This window comes from Rhinolophus sinicus, linkage group LG03, assembly GCF_036562045.2.
Source record: "Rhinolophus sinicus isolate RSC01 linkage group LG03, ASM3656204v1, whole genome shotgun sequence".
NCBI lineage: Eukaryota > Metazoa > Chordata > Mammalia > Chiroptera > Rhinolophidae > Rhinolophus > Rhinolophus sinicus.
Window position 1 is genome coordinate 145,817,774 of NC_133753.1, and position 13,937 is coordinate 145,831,710.

General features: G+C 34.7%; 1 protein-coding gene across 2 annotated transcripts in view; it reads right to left on the minus strand.

Annotated features, from left to right (window-relative positions):
• XRCC4 (X-ray repair cross complementing 4) overlaps positions 1 to 13,937 on the minus strand; it is a 342,504-nt gene that overhangs the window by 101,703 nt on the left and 226,864 nt on the right. The window lies entirely within an intron of this gene.

The window sequence follows — 13,937 nt, forward strand, 5'->3', positions numbered from 1 at the left end:
GTCAGGACATACAGATTTGAATGCAGGTCTATTTTGTACTAGCTATGTGACTTTAGGGAGGTTATTTAAACCTAACTAGATTTCTGGTCTCTCACCTGGAAAACTGATATAATAATATCTGCCTCAGAGGTGGTCTAAAGATTAAATGAGGTATTGTAAACAGAAATGCTTGTAAATTCCCACAAAACATTTGGAAACTATTATTATTAGCTGCTAATATTACATAAACTACAAAAGATCTCCTGCTAATAGCTGTTTTAATTTAAAAGAATAACCAATTATAAATGCCAAAACACTGAGTATGTTTAGATTATGAGTATTTCAAAAAGCCAGCATCCACACTTAGTTGCAGATTATTAAACATGAACCCACACAGGATCTTCTTTGGCCTCATGACTGCATACGATTAACCTTGGTTGGCTGCCATTGGACCTGGGACGTGTTCTGACTTATCCTGAGCAAGCCACGTTCAGCCATTACCCTCACAAGAATGTCAAGGTGCTCGGCATTAATGCATTGCCAATATGACCTCTGGGAGTTTCAATGTTAAAAATAACAATAAAGATGGACATAATTGCTCTAATATGTAATTAAATATCTAAAAACATATTCCACAGGAGGAGAAAATGACACAGTACATAATAAAAGTATAATTATCACATGTGTAAGTTTTCAACATCAACTTGAACATATTTCTCTGGCCCTAAATGTCTTAAGACTTGCTTTTTTCTCCTAGCGAAACAGAGAATTGATTTATTTCAATTAAAAGGTCAGGAATGGAAAAACCTCTACAATTTTCTTCGTAGTCTGGACACTATACAAATAGAATGCAGAGATCAATTTAATTTTTAAAAATTAGTGTAAGACAAAGGGACCACTCTGAAGTGATTAGTTTGAAGGAAAGAGATTCCCAGTGCTTCATTTATGATTCCCATCTCCTTCTGAGCTTAATGAATGGAGCTTAACGAATGGATTTAGGCTTTTATTCTTAGCACCTACTATATAATAGGTGCTCAATAAAAAATAGTCAATGAATGGAGATCATTGTTCTACAGCTCTCATAAGTCAACAGAGTACATTTCAAATTCTTCTCACAACCAAAAAAAAATGTTTAATCATTTTATAAGTAACAAATGCTTAAGCCTTTTTTATAAATTCTGAAAAGCGTAAATAAGAAAATAAAAATGTTCAACATCCTATTTTACATTATTTGTATTTTCATATATTTTTTACAAAAATCGGATCATTCTATATACATATAATTTTGCAACTTGATAGTTTTACTCTACAAAATATTAGCAATATCTTTGCATGTTGAAAACTATTCTACATTCAGAATGATCTACATTCATTATTAATTTTAATTTGGTTGTACTAACCACTAATGCACCGAGGGATAGTTGATTTATTTACACTTTTTTAATACTCTAATAAACAACACAATAATTAGCATTTTTACACAGATATCTTAGATATCTTAGCATATTTATCATATTATTTTTTCATGAGCATACTTATTCTAAGAATTCATGCTTAGAAGTGAAATTTGAAAGCAAATAACTGAGACCCTATCTATAGTCTTAACAGAAAGTGAGCTAAACAAGTTTTTTGAAACTTGGGAGTTCATCTCTGGCTAATTAAATCACAACCATTCGTTATGACCCATTTCAAATTCTAAATATGCCATGAAGATGTCTTCCTTCCCTCCCCCCACCAATACACACACACATTTAGGTGGATTTTTCTTTTCTGCTATCATTTAAAGTACCTATTGTTTGTGCCCTATATAGCAATATATAGTTTTATTCATTGAATCAGTATTTGTTGAGTACATCCTATGAACAGATCCCTGTGTTAGGGAAATATAACAAATCTGATAAAGGTAATATATGATTCCTGCCCTCAGGAAGCTTTCAGTTAAATTTTTTACTTTCTCTAATTTTTTTTTCAAATGTGTCTTTTTATCCTAGAAATTTCATAAGTAGCTTGAAAGCAAGGACTATGTAATAGTCCCTAACTTTTCTGTGAAAACTTAGGGTTACTATAAATGATCTTGGAGTTCATTCAGTTTCTGAATTATGAGACAGTTATGCTCAAATAGTTGAGCATAGACTAATTTGCAAAATATAGGTTCTCAATAAATATCTGTAGAATAAATAATGTGAATTAAAGATGAAAGATTAAAGACAATAACACACTGTCTTTGTAGATTTAAAGGCTAAAAGTATAAGGACTTTTTCAAACAAAGGGAAAAAGTAAAACTACTCCAGATGATGACAACCTCTCTAAAAATGGCTTATATTCTCAATAAAGCACAGAGTTCTATGCTTTATTAGCTTAATTTCACACTGCATTACTTACACAGACACAGATACAGACACACACACACACACACACACACACACACACAAACACACACACAACTCAAATAAAACTGTGCTACCACCATCCAATTAACAATACTGTAGATCAAAAGTTAGATTCATCAAAAGAAGTATCTCATCCTGTTTCACTAAAATGTTAGAATGAATGACTTCTCTTTCATCTTTCTGTGAGTTGAATTACCAACACCTTTTAAAATTGTATTTCCAGTTATTGGCTCATTTTGTAAAGACATTTTCTCAGCCAAGTTTAATACCCACTGGTATCACCATGGTTGGGATATCGATCTTTTCTTATTCAAATGAGAGACATTAGTATTGTTTGGAGTGAATTGTTTGCATTTTGTAATATATTCTAAGAATAATATTTCTGAAACATGTCAAGATGCCAATCTGAGAAAATTGAGAGGTTTGGGAAAATGTGTAATGATTGATTGCACTGCGACACTTGAAAAATCATGCTCATTTGACTATGACACAAACAATGGTTCTGAAATTAAAAAAAAAAAATCAAACATCAATTTATATGTGACATAACTACATCTCTACCTGCACAATACACATATAATTCAATTCCAGGTAAATGAAACATTTAAATGAGAATAGCAAAACTTTAAAGCATTTAGAAGAAAGTAAAAGAGAATGTCTTTAGGATCTTAGGGTAAAGAAGTTTTTTGTTTTTAGTTTTTTAAGGCAGAAACTGAAACCATAAAGGTCAAGATTGATAAATTCAATTACATTAGAAGCATTAGAAGTAAATAGTTCTATTCATCACCTTAAAGAGAACTAAAGGCCACGTCACAAACTGGGAGGAGCTACTGCAACATATGCTACTAACAAAGAATTACTACCCAAAGAACTCCTGTGAACAATAAAAGAACAACACAATTAAAAATATTTCAAAGACTACAAGAACCTCTTCTTGGAACTTCCGAGAAGAGGGAACAGTAGGGGCAAATAAGTATATTAAGCTCACCTTTATTAGTAAACAAGAAAATGCAAATGAAAACCAGTATGAAATTTTTTACACCAGATTAGCAAAAATAAAAATGTCCAAAATTGCAAAGATCACAGAGGACATAGAGTAAAAAGATAAATTACTACTGGTTGGATAGTAAACATTTGAAACCATCTGGAAAACAATTTGGCAGTAACTGCCCAAGTATATGAAGATATATGCACCTACACTCAGGAATTCCATTCCTAGGTAAATACTTTAGAGAAACATTTGCCTATGGATGTCAGGAGATACGTACACAAATGTTTATTAGGTGTGTTGTTTGTATTGTGAAAAACTAAAAACTACCCAAATGTGTCTCCACAGGAAAATGAGCAAATAAGCCATTGAAATTTTACACAATGTACTATGATACAGGCTCACACATGCGTGGATCTCAAACATAATGTTGAACAAAAGCACAAGGCACAAAAGAATACATACAATATAATTCTACTTATTTAAAGTTCAGAGACATGCAAAACTGCAATATTACTCTTTGAACACTGGTGTAAGTATGAGTGTATGAATATATGTGGTGTGTGTAGCAGTGTATGTGTGCTGTGTGTCAGTGTATCTGTGTACGTAACACACTAGTTCTGGATCTTATTTGTTCCTCCATGATACTGCTCTCAGATTTCTGGGTTTGGTAGCTTTGGCTATTGTGAAGATGGTGATAGAGAAGAATGGCAGGTATAGTATAGTATAGTATAGTATAGTATAGTATAGTATAGTATAGTATATAGTACAGTGTATAGTATAGTATATAGTGTATAGTATAGTACAGTGTATAGAATAGTGTATAGTATAGTATAGTACAGTATAGTATGTAGTATAGTGTATAGTATAATATGGTATAATATAGTACATTGTATAGTATAGTATATAGTGTATAGTATAGTACAGTGTATAGAATAGTGTATAGTATAGTATAGTATAGTACAGTATACAGTACAGCATAGTATAAAGGTACACTACAGCATAAAATATAGGGTTCTCTTTTAGACATAATGGGTAAGTGTGGAGTACTGCAGTATCTCTAAATGGAGATAGATGTTGAGTAAGTAAATGCTTACCCAGGTGTAGAGCTCAGGGGGGATGAATGGACTACACGTACAGAGATAGCAGTCACTGCCGTATCCCTGGCCACTAAAGGCAAAGGAGTGAATTGACGAGATCACCTAGAGTCTCTACCAGAGGGGAAAAAAAGTTTAGTAAGGAATCTTGGAGAATATTAAAATTGCAGGGATAGACAGCAAGAGAAGTGAGTAAAAAGAGACTGAAAAGGAACGATTCAAGAGAAATGAGAACCGGAAAGGAGTGTCACTACAGATGTCAAGGAACAAGTTGGTTTTGTGTGCCCATAGCTAGTGCTGTTTCAACTTGCTGCCGAAAGGCTGGCTTTTTATACAGCTTTGACTGCTGAATCTGTAAACACACGTTACATAAATTATTTTCACCCATTATGAGTTATCTGGAGTTGAGAGGAATAGCCTGGAAGGATGCTGCTAAGCTTGTGGTTTACAAGAGAGGAAGAACACGCAATGTTTTCTTGTGGGAAGAAGAAATCTTAAATTGTTGGACTACAGTAGTCACAGCAAAAATCTAGCAAAATGCTCAGTCCCCGCCTGGCCACCAAAGCAGGGCATTTGGAAGTAGCTGTTTCTCTTGCGTTATAACCAAAGTATATGGTTTTGTTTTACTACCAACTTCCCGGGCATTCAGGCACTTCATCTCTTACCTTCTCTTGGGATTTGGGTAAAGGTCAGATGGGGAACGGGATGAAGATGAGAGGTGAGGTAAGGGCAATCAATGTATTGGGAGAGAATCAGAACTGAGCATTGGCTAGGACATACATTACTTGGTAATAATAAAAGCCAAATATCTAATGTTTTTTTTTTTTTAGGATGTAACAAGTCAAACTTTCATAAAAATGACCATTAAAAAAACAGCCAACTCAAAGTATTAGGTACTTGCTACTATTAAATAACTAGATGGCTATCATACTGACCTTAACAGAGTTCCCATTATGAACGAAGTCAATTATAAAAACATCTTAAATGGAAAAAATTTAAATAATGTGCTGAAAGATTTGACATCACCTAGTTACCACTGCATTTCAAATTGAATTTTATTATTTTTAAAAATATTTGATCTTAGAATAAATGGGAAACATAGCTACACATTTCTAGTTGACCTCATAAAAACCGAAAGCATCTCCTAAATAAATTAACAGACTGAAGTCATCAGGATTCATTGAAACAAGTGTTGAACATTGTCTGGAATCCAGTAGGCCCAGACGATATTTCACTGGCCTGAGAAAACGAAAGAGGTTGAAACTTTCTTTCTGGCAACCATAGTGCCAAATAAAAGAAATTACATTAGTTATTTTTAACTAAATTCCTAAAGATATCTTTTTCTAATGAATGTGACTTTGCTATTCAAATTTATCAAGAACAAGAAGAAAATGGAAATATGGGTTTGAAATAAATAATTTTGAATGAAACAAAGAAAGGAGAATTATGAAGAGTGAATACACTTAATGATAAAATGTTCTATGGGTATTGGGAAAAATAATTCTAAAATTTCCCTGCTATATATATATCTATACACACACACACACACACATTATGTATATTATGATATATCACATATATGTTATATATATAATATATATAATATCATATATGTTATATATGTTACATATATATGTTATGGATTTGCAAGTAAGGTTTTCTAGTTCTATACAATTCAATGTTTAAAGTCACAATCATTAAGATAAATATGTCTATAATCCATAGGATGCCAAAATTTATGTAGGAATTTCATAATAATAAATTGAAAGATTTTTGTCATTCTTACTGTACTTTATTCAAATAAATAATATTGCTCTGGTAATTTCTTAGATGAACAATGTCAAAGTCCATATATGCTTTAAAAAAAATTAATACTTGAAAAACTTATATTCAGTCCCACTTCTTCCTGAAAGTTTTGAATTGGTATACGTGACATTTGCTACTGTCACTCTATGTCTATAAAAGTAGAAAAATTGTCACTCTGGTAGAAAATGGTTCTCCACAACTTTAGTTTTTAAGACTGGCCATTGCTTATTGTTGCTTGATGTGCTACAAATGCACCGACTAGAAGATTCTCAAGTGGAGAGACTGCTTTATTTGACCTGGCTCATAAATGTTCCAATGATGACATGTACTAATTAATGAAAAAAATGATTGAATAACTGAGGTGGATGGCATTAACAAGAAGACTCAATAAAGTTAAGCAACCTGCCTGCCCAGAGCCACTGAGCCAACAAGGATGGAAGTGAGCAGGCAGGCAAGTCAACAAGGGAGCCAGGATATTAGCCTGGTTGCCCTCACTCCAAAATCCTCGCCCCTCATCCTACACTGGTGTATGGGGGTCACCAAGTCTTATTTCTTCTTCCAGAGGAAGGTAGCTTTATAGTGTTGCACAGTGTGTCTCAAAAAATAAGTTCCATGAGACACTCTAAACACATAAACTCTGTGTTCCAAAATGTTTGGAAAATATTAATTTTTTTCCCACTAAATCCTCTGTTTCATGTGCGTATTATACACTAAAAAGCTATGCAAGTTCTTCCATAAATAAACTTGTTAATTAAATTATTAGGTTAAGCAGAAGAATGAGTATAGAAAATGTGTGTGTGTGTGTGTGTGTGTGTACATATATATACATGTGAGTGTGTGTATATGTGTGTGTTTATAATTATATAGAATAGATCTGGAAAGAGTCACAAGAAACTGGCCCAGTCTGGGGAGAGGAACTTGGGCTGAAGGACAGGGGTACTTTTTGTTGGATAGTCTCTTCAACTGTTGAGATTTTTTTTTAAAAAAACCTTATATGTAGATTATATCTTTGAAAAGTGCTTTAAAAAAATAAGCTTGTTTAACCTGTGTTTTACAAATGAATTTGGCATCTGAAACTTCTTTTCTCGCTATCTCTCTACTATTAACATCCCAAGAAACTAGTGTTACTTGCTTCCCTGTGAATATAAAATTTACTAGCCTGAACCCAAACACCTAAGTGGTGCAACGAAGGAAAATCAGAACACAGAAATAGAAGACAGAACTCTACTTTTGGCTACTGAGAGTAGTGGGGAAAACATGGGCAGGCAATAATACCCAGCTATGGAGGTAAGTGATTTCTAATGAACTGGGGACCAGAGTGAACGTTTCACCACAGTATGAAAGCAGCTGTTTTAGCTTCCTGCTGCTGCTGTAACAAATGACTATAACACAGTGACTTAAAACAACACAAATTCATTATCCTATAGTTCTGGAGGTTGGCAGTCTGATGCAGATGTCATGGGCTAAAATCAAGATGTCGCAGAGCTGTGTTCCTCTCTGGAGGTTTTAGTGGAGAATCTGTTCCTGTGCTTTTTCCAGCTTCCAGAGACTACTCCCTTCCTCCATCTTCTAAACCAGTAGTGTCAGGTGCACTCCTCACAACACATCATGCCGACCTTGCTTCCTTCCTCACATCTCCTTCTCCCCCTCTCCTGCCTCTCTCTTCCACTTAAGGGCTTCTGTGATACATTGGACCTGGATAATCCAGGATAATTAGCTACTTCAAGGTCAGCTAAACAGCAATCTCAATCCGTCTGTAACTTTAACTTCCCTTTGCCACGTGATCTAACACAGTTTCCAGGAATTAAGACATTGTTGGGTGTTGGGGGGGAAGGGGTCATCATTCCGCTTGCTACTCCAGCCATAACTTAACAGGGCTGAACTTTCCTTCTAATCTATCAGTTTAAATATGTTTCAAGATTAACTGAATAAAGAAACAGGCTGAGCAAGACCAGGATATGGAAGGCCCAGAGCTCAAAGAAACCCTCAAACTGGCTGGATGAGGCATCTGCAAGGTCTGTGCAACATGATCTAAAGCTCAAAAAAACTCACCCTGGGTCTTCTTACCTAGAGATGAACAGAAACAGGATCATTGAGACAGGCTGGCAACGACTATCATCCATCAACTACTCATCCACTAGTTATCAAGTGCTTACCACTGGTCAGAGACTGTTCTAGATGCTTGGGGTACAGAGATGAGCAAACAAACTACCCAAGGCAGAAGGAACACTGAGCTGCTGAGCTCCTCTGATATGTCCTTCCAGCAGCCCTGGTTTTGGAGATTGCAAACCAGCACTGTGTTCCACGACGACAGTTCTAAAAAGCAAGGCCACCCTCTTGAGTGAGTGACCTATGGTATTAGTCACAGGGCCACAAGCTCAGAAGGACTTCATTTCTGTTTTAATCCTCTGCTATCACTATCTTTAAATCTTCATAATTTTGCACAAAAAGGGTCTGTGTTTTCATTTTGCACTGGGCCTACCAATTATTGGAGTCTGTCCTGACTAGTCTGTTCTGGTCACTTTGAGTGACCTCAGTACACCAGACCCAATCTGAACCTAATCGAACCGAATGCTCAGACTTATTCTGGACCAAAAAATAGAACTTTTATTTTGAACCAATTACGTATGGATTGGTATGGACTCATTCTGTCTTATTCAGAACGTAGTTCTGATCATTAATTATAAGCATAAGCACAAGTGAACCTTTCTAACACTTAAAAAATGCTGATTTTTTCTCTTCAGGAAAATACTTGAATTTTTTCACTGGCAATTGTTTTGTTTTTTGTTTTTGACCTGCAAATAAATATATAAAAATGTAATTTCCTGATAAATACTCTGTTTTGTTAGGCTTCTCCTTATCCCTCGCCTCTGTTTTCTTCTTAGAGCTTTACTGTCTGATTCACAGTAAGAGAACTCAATTTCTCCTTTTACAGATTTTCCCCTTATTTTAGTCCTTGGTAGTGGGCTTTATTCTTAGTGTTCTCAAAATTACCCTGTCTAATTAATCCCTCCGCCTTTCCTTTGATTTGTTGACTATCGGCCTGCGCCAAATCCTTCCTGAATATTTTCTAGGTTTTTCATGGAATGGATGATTAATGATAATGCTGCAGCCAGAATTTTTAAGAAAGACAGACTGTTTTTTAACATCACCAACATCATGTAACTTTTATAGAGAAATAATTTTATATAACTGATACGTAAAATGTACAAGCTAAGAAAGCATTTCCTCACAAAGTGTACTAATGCAAGTTAGTATTGTGGGTGAACGTAAAGAGAGTCACTGCTCAAATTCTGGGAGATGTTCTGTCTGCCTTAAAGAAACATGTCCGAAAGGGGTCAGAGCATTGAAAGAAGGCAGATGGAAATAATCTACGGAATTCTGTGGGTTTTTACTTTGAATTAAAAAGGTTAAACTTTCCAGTTGATTTAAAAAATATAACCCAACTGTAAAGCAAAACCAAGTGGTATAGGGAGGTAGAAGGTTTTTTAAAACAAATCACTGTATCTCACAATTGGTGGCAATTCACTGTATAGATACATGGCAGCACAGCCATGGAGAACGCAGTCTATAGGCACAGAATGACTGGAGAAAGACCTATCTAACCTCTGGCCCTAGAAAAATGTTATTACATATGTGGTATTATGATTCCAATAAAAGTTCAAATGTCAGTACCAAACTTTTATTTATCACACTAAAAGTATGTGAAGTAACCTCAAACGTTGTTTAAAAGTCAACCAAATCAACTCAGAAAACTGTTGCCTACAGTTGTGTTATGTTTACATAACTATATTTATTAAGTGCGTCATATGCATTTTTCACTGTAATATTTTTATGATTACATAAATTACCATTGTTTCAAGTTTTTGTACTGAACTAATGTTTATTCTGAGGAAGCAGAGTAAGTATAACATATGGTTCCATTAGAGCATTAACTGATACAATTTGGTCTCATTTCATTAAATGTCTTACTGTAATCAATGCCTTAAGAAAAATATAACAATAGAATTATTTAATCATAATTCTCTAAAATTCACGGAGGAGGAAACTTTTACGTGGCATTCAGAAATAGCAATAACAAATTTAATGAATCCATGCTTTATAAAGGCTTTGGTTTGCTTTGCCAAAATGCAGAACTGGCTGTCACATATAATTATTAAGCCTTGAACAGACAAATTCAGTAAATAACTAATTAACAACTCAAACAACCATTGTTACCTAACTGATCTTATTTTGCTATTATAAGAAAGCTGTATATCTCAGCCTCAATCATCTGCTATCTAAACTACATAATTATTAACTTTTCTCCTTGCCTTTTACGTCTTTTTCCTTCATCCCATCTTCCAACTGCTGCTAATTAGTTATATCTGTCTACAACACAAGCCCGATTATAACTTTCTACACCTACAAAACTACAATTGAAACTCCCTTGGCATTGCAAAAAAAGAAATCATTGCACAGTTTCTAGCTTCATGTCTACCTTTCTGACTGTCGCTATCCAATGCTTCTCCACAGCAAACTTTCGCTCATCAAGCAAACACATTCTTTTCTCCTCATCACCATACTTTTCTACAGTTCCCTCAGCTAACGGACTTTTTCTCCTGCTTTCTGTACTTAGCAGGATGCTACTCATCATTAAAAGCCAAGTTCAGATGTCACTAATTTGGGGAAGCCTTCCATATTCTCCTAAGTGGCGAAAACAATTATCTCCTATTCTCCACAGTTCATCCTAAATCAAGTAGGTCATTGTTCCCATAACCACTGCCCTGTAACAAACCTCCTTAAACTTAGTGGCACAAAACAATTACCATTTTATTATGCCCATACTTTATGTGAGTCAGGCATTTGGACAGGGGACAGTGGGGATGACTGTCTTTGTGCCACGATGGTGTCAGGGCCATACCTGGGAATACTGAAAAATGGGCTGACACAATGGCTGGAAGTGGGAATTCTCTGAAAGCTCATTCAGTCATATCTGGTGCCTAGGCTGCGAGCCCTCAAAGACAAGGACTGGCTCCCGGGGAGTCTGTTGGCTTGGCTTCCTTGCAGCATGGCAGCCTAGGGAAGTCAGTTTTCTTACATAAAAGCTTAGGCTGTAAGCACAAGGGACATGTCCCTCCGGAAATTACACAGCATTTCACTTCTGCATTTTACTGGTTGCAAATGAGTGAAAAGCCCACCCAGATTCAAGGGGAAGAGACACAGAAACCACCTCTCTCAAGGGAAGGAGTATCAACCACGGACTTTAATTCTGCACATCTTTGTCACTTACATGTAAGCAACTGGAGACATTTCATGCGGAATTTGGCACACTTCCTAGAATGAAAAACTGTGTGTGCTGACAAGGACTAAAAAGTGTCTTGTTGAAGGTGTGTGCCTTTTTTTCTCTTAAAGTTGAGTGCGAAACAAAGCTATAGCTAGTTTCATATTTAGTTTATACAGAATAAAAACCGTTCCAGATCAGAAGAGCAACAATGTAAACTTTTTAAAAATGCCATCACATAAAATAAATTTAATCCTCATTAAGGGTTCAGCAAGGAAATTTTAATTTCTAACAACTATTGCTGGCCAGTATTTAGCTCACTTTCCATGATGAAGTAACTTGTTATTTATTTCTCACAAGTAGTTTTAGATGTTTATAAACGTACATGCTTACAAGCTCACAATAATACCGTTAGTTTAGTTATACTCTACCGGAATGTTTGGGAAGGGAGAGATGTGGTTAAATAAAGGGTGTTTCAATCTTCATGGCTAAAAGCCTTACTAGCAAATGCTGGTCAACCTCTAAGTAAACACACACTCAGAACCCAACTACTGGACAAGTCTAGTTAGTTGAATTTTCTATTAACTTGAGTTTCATTAAGTTGTTATTGTTCTTCTTCTTATTTAAGCTTTAGGAATGTTAGTTAATGTAAACCTCTTCTCTCAGGCTATTAAGAAATAACAAGGAAAATAAGCAATCATACTTTCCTTACTATTACAAATAAAAGACAAAGGTGAAATAAAAGCTTTAGCTCTATACATCCTTTATTCTGAGAAGAAATGTGACCCCTATTAGCAACAAGGAATTATCACCCTCAATAAGTAATCAAGAAGAATCAGATTTCAAAAACCAGGAACCATAAACAGAAATTAAAATGTTGAACCAAGAAATTATAACACTTGTTTGGAACTAGGAAAGCTGTTGTCCATAAAGTCGCATGCAACCCCAAAAGACAAGCATGAAAACTGAACAGGCTATCCTCATGCATGGGAAATACTCAGCTAGATTTTACAATCTGATCATAATTTCCCTTAAAATATATATAAACTCTAAATTCTCCTCAAAATGTTACTGAGCCTCTATGGATGGGTAAACAGAGAAAATCTTAAATCTTAATTTTTTTTAAATTGCTGTCTATAGTGCATTCTTTCATTGCTTTCTGTAAAAGTAGACTCATTTGCCATATTGTAAAAAACAAACAAACAAACAAACAAAAACGAAGATGTTTGATATTTCCAAGTCTATCACTGTACACTTTTCTATAACTGAGAAACTTGGAAATGACTAGGAGCAATTAAAAAGACCGTTTGTTATATGGTGATGGAAGGAGAGCTGACTCTGGGTGATAAACACACAATGCAATATATAGATGATGTATTATAGAATTGTACACTTGAAGCCTGTGTAATTTTACTAACCATTGTCACCCCCTCCCCCCCCCCAAAAAAAAATCCCATTTGTAAGAATGTAAGTTTCCAGAAGGCAGGAACCATGGCTGTCTGAGTATAGTTTAACCACATGTAGGAGATTTACAACTTAGGAGCTACTGTTTTATAAAGTTTGTTTTTAAAGTCAGACTCAGAACAAATTCCTTGTAAGTGTTATAAATAATAGATTTTCTCAGATAATTTCACTGAGACTATTTAGCCGATGATATAAATAAACTATTAGAAAGTAATAATCATGAGAACTAACAATCAACACAATTATAAGAACCTGTTTTTCATACATCCTTACTTCTACCAATATTTCCTTAGTACAAAGTACTGTGCTAGCCTCTGAGGTGAATAATTAAAATATAACTCCAGACTGAAAAATCTCACAATCTAGCAGAAAAATATATTTAAACAAATATGCTGTGATAAAATATGCACAAAGTGCTGATTTATGAGATTAAAAATATTTTAAGTTCCAAATCTAGATTTCAAAAACACATCTTTCCTTATAGAAGACTTATTTACATACATACAAAGTAAGAAGTGACACATAAAATGCTACTCGATGTTTACCACCTGGTAATTTCCCATAACTCTTGAAGAGATACTTGGCTGTTATCCATTAAAAGTAATTCTTACGTATAACAGCAATAACTTTCTTTCCTTAAGCAACATTTCTTATTAAAAAAACGGAACTGATTGTTATATCATAAGACTGAATATTTAAGGGAAATATTTAGTTATATTCACAGGAATTTTATTAAAATAATGATAGACCCTGTTAAACATCCAGATAAACTCAATCCAAAGTACCTAACATTTAGGTGGGGTGTGGTTAAAAAGTTTTTTCCATATCTGAATGTCTCTTTTAGGTCCAAAATTCTAGTATTGTATTTTTAGGATACAATAGTGCAAAGTTTAGGTTTCACCTAAAGTTATGAAACTAAATTTTCTACGTTGCCTCCTCCCCTTAATTTA